Raw genomic sequence first — 8,271 nt, 5'->3', positions numbered from 1 at the left:
GCGCTTGGTTTTATAAAGAGGTGGTCCAAAGAACTTGATGATCCTTACATTACGAAAAGGCTTTACATGTGTTTGGTTAGACCTATACTTGAATATGCCTCTGTTGTGTGGTCTCCTTCATATAGGTGCTACGTAAATTCAATTGAATCTGTTCAAAATCAATTCTTGCTGTTTGTCCTTAGGAATTTGGGTTGGGATTCGAAAATAGGTTGCTTCTGTTATCCTTACCGTCACTGGAGAAACGTAAATTTGTTCTTGGAGTTTCCTTCCTAATCCAATTAATAAATGGTACAATTGACTGGCCCACATTACTCAAATTTGCTCATGAAAGTCGATATCGATGTGAAATTTATGCTATATATTCGAAACTTCCAGAAATTCAAAGGGCAAATCGTAGAGACGCATGCCTCGAGTCTTACTTAAATAAAATTAGGTCATTATTGAATAGACGACTATAATAAATGGCTCAGACTTTGTTCGGTTTTATTATGGCTAATTGGGATTGAATCATTTTTTCATGAAGCTATATCCCTTTTATTTCAAAATTGTTTTTTTGGAGTGTCTGCCATCTACATCTACTAAACTATTGTTAGCATTTGTTTTAAATTTCGATTTATTAGAGATAATGCTGAATGGAAAAAAATGAAAGAAGTAATAAAGCTAATTATCTGACTACAAAGCGAGTGGATCTTCAAATATGTATGTAATGGTGATTAATTTTTTTATTAATGTGCAGCTCTATTAGATTGACTTTCCCGTTTCGCCTAAGAATGGCAAAAACCAATATTCCTAGTCAGAATTTAACTTTCAATCCTGGTTGTAACGGACAAAAATAGATATCTAGACATGAGTAATTCGGTTGGAGCATATATATTATACGCGTACGCTACTAGCCATCGCTTAGTGTCAATGTTAAATAATTAAATTATTTCTTAGCTTAGAATTACCTATTTTCCACTCTATTTTAAAAACTAAGAAGAATTTAAAACTCGTTGCGTAATTTAAAAAATGTGAATAAAAATTATTTGTCTAGTACTTTATGTTTACAGGTGTTATTTGCACGCATTATATGCATACGTTGGTGAGATGCTCCCACCAACTTTGCCAAAGATTACAACAATCATCGCTAATTTTCCAGAAGCAGGTTATTCGTCATTTGAGACAGGGTTAGCTACTTTGAAGCGTTATTCCATAACTGCGAGGTAATAATATTTTAATTTATATAATGTTAATCAAATTGGATTGATTTTATGTAACCTGTAATATGTTCTAAGCGGATAATAACAACTTTTCTATTTACAACGAAAATGGGCTATTACTCCATTAGAGTTCGAAATAAGTATTCTTTTCCAGTATTAAGTTCGAAATAAGTATTCTTTTCCAGTAATAACTTCTCTGGCGAAAATTGTTATACACGGTAATGATAGATTTCTAATATAAAACAAAATCAAATAAAAAATAGTTTTTAATTTAAACTAACTAAATTATCAAAAGCAATCTCCACCTGCTAGTCGACAGTCCGGGAAAAGGGAGGCAAAAACTGGTGAACGGCAGTTATGGTGTAGGATTTGTGCAAAGACTGGTATTCGAAACATTACAAATGCGCTTCTTAATGAGGATCCTTTTAGAGGCGCTGCTAACCAAGAGATAACTTTAAAGGAGACTATTGAACGATTCTTTGCAGTCAAGGTAAGTATTTAAAGACAATTGCGGAACATTTGCTACAACTACAAGTCTAAAATTCGAAAGATTTGAAAGTGGTAGTGGATACCCGAGATTCGCTCGAAGGCGAATATAATTGCTTCATTTGCATATTTTACTTTCAGGGCACTATGGAAGAAAAAACATATTACCGTTCGGTCACAAAGCAGGCTATGAGCCGGTGTGAGGATCTCCATGAGGTGCCTGCGAATGTGCGTTTTTACCTGTCTGCTTTTACGCTAATCGTTCTCATCGGCCTGTAGGTGCAGGACGCGCCTGCGAATGTACATTTGGTTTTTCCTTCTTTAGGGAAAATTAGCTGCAATTAACTGGATTTGGGATTTTCGGAGCACTACGCTCCACTTAATCTTGTTCGTCCCAAACAAGATCGTCTCGTCGTAGACTATGTCTTTTATCCTTGTGATGATTTTATATGGACATTCTCAGTCATATCGCAGTTTTGGTGACATACCTTTTTTACATAAAGCATTGTACAATAACACTAAATCCTCTTCCTTAAATCCAAGTGCGTTAGCCCTCACGTCATACCTTGCTTTCATCCTGTCACTTACGGTCTTCTCTACATGTTTCTGCCTGCCACAGTCATCCGGCATCCTCGATTTAGCTCCTTTAAGATGGCGTTTATTCTATACGCCCGCTTCACTGTTGATGGGCAACCTCAAGCACGTATCCTCGCTTCAAAATTTACAATGCAATGTGCAATGTGCCCAGGTTTGTCGCAATTGTAGCATTTACGCGCGGTTGCTTTTGGTCTCTTGTTCTTATTCTGCCTCTTCGTACATTCTTCACTAATATGCCGTGTTGGTGATGTGGAGTGTGTTCTTGATCGGCATTCCCGTGCAAAATGACCAGGTTTTTGGCAGACATAACACTTGCGTGCTAATGAAGCCGACACTCGCTTATCTTCGCGCAGGACTTCTCCAACCGCCGCGCAAACCACATCCGAGATACCGATCTCGCTGGTAACTTCCGTACGTCTCACCTTCATGCTTAACATCCACCGGCTGCTTCTTGTGTAAGCGCGAAACGAAGCGTTTCCGAAACCGTCGTTTTCGGTGAATTCCATACAGCTCTTTTAAGGTCTGCGTCGCGAGGCCCTTTAACAAAAGCATCGATTTTTAATCTTTCAAGCACGTCGTCGGACACAGCGATATAAGCGAGATTGGCCAAGCGTTCGATTTCGGTAGCGTAATCTTGGATGCTTTCGTTGAACTTCTGGAGAGCGAAAACAACTCTAGGTGGCTTACCTTCTCACATGTTTGCTACCATATTTCCTTTCCAGTGCATCCACAATTGCAGCAAATTCCGTTCTTTTTCTTTCCGGGATTATCTGGATAATCTCCGCTGCTCCTCTCAAGGAAGTTATTAAGGCGGCTGCTTTGTCGTCATCATCCCACATATTTTTTGTTGCAACAACACCCAATTGTAGCCTCAAAGTGTTGAAGTTAGTGGTGCCGTCAAATAGGGTTGTTTTTATTTTGATAGAGCTGGTAGTTACGTCATTAATTTGTAGCTTAGCCACTTCTTTCTTTAAGGCTTTTATTTTACTTTTCACGGCGCCTGCATCTTCTTCCTGGGAATTTATTTTTGCATCCAACTGGCTTATCGCATTATCAACTTTTTCTGCCAGCACATTAACTTTGCCTTCGAATTGCTGGTACGTTCCGTCTATATGTATCCGCAGGATGCGTTGATTTTTCTGAATTTTCACGTCAATTTTTGATTCTATCTGTTGCGTTTGTTGTTGCATTTGTTGTAAAAACTGCATAACTTTTGATATACTTGCACCATGTTCTTCTTTTTCTCCACGTAGCTGCATTTTCTGTTCCTCCCAAGTTGTCGGCTTGCTTCCTTTCCTCGATATTATATTCGAATTCAAGTATGGACGGGTCCTGTCCGTCTTTTTCTAGCTGTTCGACCAGTCTTTGTTTTAATTCAGCTTTGCTACCGATTGTACGAAGGTTTCTTTTTCCCAGCTCCTATTTGAGCCGATCCACTTTCAGTTCTTCTAATTTCTAGTAACTCTCCCTTCCAAAAATATTCTATTTATATACATTTTTACAAGCGTATTACTATATAAATTCATAGCTTCATTTCTAATCCCTGTCTGCTTTTCCGCTAATGGTTTTCTTCGGCCGGCAACTGCACGACGCGCCGCGAATGTGCATTTGGTTTTGCCCTCTTTAGGGAATTTATTATTTGGGAAAATTACTGGAATGAACTGGATTTGGGATATCAAAAACACAAAAATTTCCTACAGAAGCTTTTCTTTGAAAAAAATTCTTTGAGAAAACCATTAAAAGAAAAGTTACTCAACCTAAACTAATTATCCGTTTAAAAGTTAAGACAATAAATTGCTTTCTTCTTTTGTTTAACCTATAATGGAATCGTTGTAAGCATAGATTTTTACCCATAAATTCTGTTCTGATGTTGGCGATAATTATTCTAATTATTACATATGACATGAATTGGTAGTCGTACTTTTAATTCCCATTTTTAATAATCAAATCGATTAAAGCGCCATAGAGTTCGGGGCGCATAGATATTCTTTGAAATTTCGCTGACTTGTATTTATTGTAAACAGCCTTCAATTTAACAGTCCGCGCATTACGAACAATGGCAGCGATTTTTTTGCCTATCGGTTTCAAGGCGATAACGCGAATACCATTGTAGAGAAGGTGTCCAGTAAATATCATCAAGTGCCACAGACAGCTTTGCATTGCCTTTTAAGATATTTAAGGATAAACAGAAAGACGAACCAGCGATCTGCAAAAACAAATATTGGTAAAGTTTTAACAGAAAGAAAAAATGAAAAGAAAACAATAAAAGGCAATAAAATTCACTTCAGATGGTTTATAATAGGCCATATTGATTCAGATATCGCCAATTCAATTAAGTACTTAGACATGGCATATTGAATGTCCTCCGCTTCAGCGGCTTTTGAAAAGCGTCTTAAGAAATATATGGGCAAAGGCCGCTATAGCGAATTCAAAAGAAAGCATATGAAATTGTTTACAAATCAAAGAGAGGTGTAGCGAATTCAAAAGAAAACGTATGAAATCAAAAAGAGGTGTAGCGAATTCAAAAGAAAACATATGAAATCAAAGGGAGGTAGAGCGAATTCAAAGGAAAACATATGAAATCAAAGGGAGGTGTAGCGAATTCAAAAGAAAACATATGAAATCAAAGGGAGGTAGAGCGAATTCAAAGGAAAACATATGAAATCAAAGGGAGGTATAGCGAATTTAAAAGAAAACATATGAAATCAAAGGGAGGTATAGCGAATTCAAAAGAAAGCATATGAAATTGTTTACAAATCAAAGAGAGGTGTAGCGAATTCAAAAGAAAACGTATGAAATCAAAAAGAGGTGTAGCGAATTCAAAAGAAAACATATGAAATCAAAGGGAGATATAGCGAATTCAAAGGAAAACAGATAAAAAATATTTTCGTTCAAGATTTTTACAGAACTTTTTTGAGTGGACGAATAATCACATTCTTTATTAGGTTATTATTCTTATTATTTTCAGCTCACATGCAACAGTATCACGCGCTATTTCAATTTTTACTTGTCTCTCTCCTACAGGATGAAACCGCTCTAATTGATGACTAACTAAATTGCCGCAAAAATTTCGTTATGCTTTCTTTACCGAAATGTTATGGTACGTGTTAGCCTGCTACGTTTACGTTTTGCTCGGTCATTCGCATTTGGATAGCGAAACTTCGCTAAATGAAGATGAAATGTGTTCACGTCCGCACATACACTTAACTCATTATGAGTCGTTCGGTATAAAAGAAATTTTTATGTATTTGTACGATTTACCCCCGCATAAAAAATGTGTTCCCGAATTACTTTGAGATCCGATGGCAATAATAAAAGATGTGCGCACATTGGTAGAACGCTATTATAAAAACAAGCCCGAGTTGGCGATAACAGGAGAGTCGGTTTTAAAACCGCCTGGAAAAATGCATCCACAATTTCAGCTATACGATCGGGCGCGGCTGAAACAAGAAATCAAACAGGAAATCGTTCGGAAAAATGCGGAGATTATAAGAGATTAGCAGCAATTGGAAGCTGCGTAAGCTGCTGGAGTATCTACAGTGACGACTGATGAGAATGGAATAATAAGTGCTATCAAAAAGGAGCCAACTCAAAATGTAAACCCCCCACAAGTGATGTTTATTTGGACTTATGCGCAATTTTAAATTGTACATTAAAATTTTAAAGACCTAGGTTATATAATAATATAGCGACCAACGAAATCAAAAAGCGGGAGGTTTAAATCTCTTTAGGTTTAATATATATTTTGAGGCGCCCAATATTTGTTATCAAGCCTAATTGTATAAGAAATTATGAATAATTTGGAAGACGAATATGCTAATAAAAGTGCAATACATAATTAACTAAATAAAAGGCGAATAAATTTTGAGCATTATCAAATAACATACTCCTGTGTGAAAAGCATTCACATAAAGACCTTTTAATCGACTATCGAAACGTTCCACAATCATTCTTCTTCAGAAAACCACAAACAAATGTACATTAATTATGTTATGTATGCTGTTTTTAGCTCTATTCCATTTTCCTTTCATTTTACCCTCCCTTTGGATTTGGTCTTTTAATATTTGATTGCTGTGAATCTAAATGTGCGTGTGTTTGGCGGCTTGCGCATGGATTTCATCCATACTTTTGCGCGCATTCTCGGTCATATCGTCGAGAGAACGCCGCGTAACCGGAATAAGATCATCTTTGCTTTTAGCAGCTGTCTCGGCAATTCCCATAACCCATTCCTATCATCCATTCCAGCCCCTGACGATCTTTGCCAGCGTTTTTACTGATTGTATATGTTAATAAGTCCTTCATATATAAGATAGGGGAACACCACGTACACCCACTGAAGTCTCTTGCTTTAAGAGAGTTTTCATCGTATATGTGGGGTAAGGTTCATAATATAGCATTCATCTACGGATATGTGTCGACAAAATGTTATATTAATAGTTTTCAGCATCATTTGTCGTTTGTTTGGATCTACTGTAGAACGCTCGCTAGCAAAACAAATTTTCGCAGAGTTGATGGGTCCATTGCGGAAAATACCATTTTGATTGTGCCAAGCGGTGCGTATTCAATACTCCATCAACTACTTTACGTTCCACAATATCGGTACAATATATTTATGAGCAACAAGAAGAAGACCTGTAAGATATATTTATGAGCAGCAAGATGATTGCCTGTACAATATATAAGCAGCAAGAAGAAGCCCGGTACAATATATTTATGGCAGTAAGATGATAACCTGTACAATGTATGAGCAGCAGGAAGAAGCCTGTAAAATATATGAGCAGGAAGAAGAAGAACGGTACAATATATTTATGGTAGTAAGATGATAACATGTACAATATATGAGCAGCAAGAAGAAGACCGGTGCAATATATTTATGAGCAGCGAGATGATAAGCACAAGTTGCAATTCAATCCAATCAAAGTGTGTCGTCTTCTTCAATTTTTTCTTTTATTTGTTTGCATTTGTAACATAATTTTGACATTCGCATTTCATTCACACTTGACACAACACGTCGTCTCCGCAAACGGCAGCTGGATAATTTTTGTGTTTACCGGTGTAAGTGAAAAAAAGGGGGAAAAAAAGAAAGAGATTTTAAATATTTGAAAAAAGGAAAAGAGGTTTCATAAAGTAATAAAATAACCAAAGAAAACAATTTTAAGAAGGAAAAGGAGGGAAGGAGGAGGAATCTCTTGTGAGAGAAAAATTAAGAAGCAATACATATATTCAATTAATATTTTTTGTTTTTTCTTTGTGATTTTTTCTTTTTGTGTTCCCTGTGATAACAACCAAAACAACATCAGCCCGTCTCCCTATGGAGACTGGGTCTGATCTTTTAACTACTAATAGAGACTGTTTTGAAAATTTTTACATGAACGCCACTGGGCACACCAAGAGATCGAAAATGGGTGAGAATAATATTCTTTTATCTGATAACGGAGAAGCTAACGCAAACGTTTTAATTCCGCCTAGTAAACAGGCTACCGACAAGCCCTCTGATTTGGGTGCCACAGCCGCCCCAAATCTCGAGATTAATTTATACGATTGCCTTTCCAACTGCAATTTTGTCGTTTTTGTCGAAACGTGCGCGGACGCAGAACGAAATCGCATCAATATTAACTCCAATCTCTATTTCTATGATTACTTGAAGGATTTCGGTATGTACGGCTTAAAAGAATTAAAAGTTGTCAGCAGGGGTAGAGCCAAACTGCTTTTCAGCTCCGCTGCCAATGCCAACAATTTTGTTATGAATAATGAATTTAATAAAAAGAATTTAAAAGCGTACATACCGTCGTTCACTGAGAGATTTGGAGTTATTCGAAACATCCCATGCACCTATAGTGTCGATGATATAATTAAAAACGCCATATCCGATATTCCGATTAAGTCCGCTGTCCGTTTCCAAAGAAGAAATCCCAACAACAAAGACGAGTGGATTCCCACAACCAGCATCAAAATTGGCTTCAAAGGGGGAGCCCTCCCTAAGGCAATA

The 8,271-nt window shown here is 36.9% G+C and overlaps 1 long non-coding RNA gene and 1 pseudogene across 1 annotated transcript; one reads left to right on the top strand and one right to left on the bottom strand.

Moving 5' to 3' along the window:
• The first annotated feature begins 1,279 nt into the window (after window positions 1-1,279).
• Window positions 1,280-6,130, top strand: LOC119640260. Its single transcript, XR_005247632.1, has 3 exons — window positions 1,280-1,417; window positions 1,495-1,689; window positions 5,307-6,130. It is a non-coding gene; the product is annotated as an uncharacterized LOC119640260 (long non-coding RNA).
• A 231-nt stretch (window positions 6,131-6,361) lies between these two features.
• On the bottom strand, window positions 6,362-6,886 carry LOC119640194 (annotated as a pseudogene).
• Between the last annotated feature and the right edge of the window lie 1,385 nt (window positions 6,887-8,271).

The sequence above is a fragment of the Glossina fuscipes genome, unplaced genomic scaffold (genome assembly GCF_014805625.2).
Source record: "Glossina fuscipes isolate IAEA_lab_2018 unplaced genomic scaffold, Yale_Gfus_2 116, whole genome shotgun sequence".
Classification (NCBI taxonomy): domain Eukaryota; kingdom Metazoa; phylum Arthropoda; class Insecta; order Diptera; family Glossinidae; genus Glossina; species Glossina fuscipes.
This window is presented reverse-complemented; position numbering and strand designations above follow the sequence as displayed.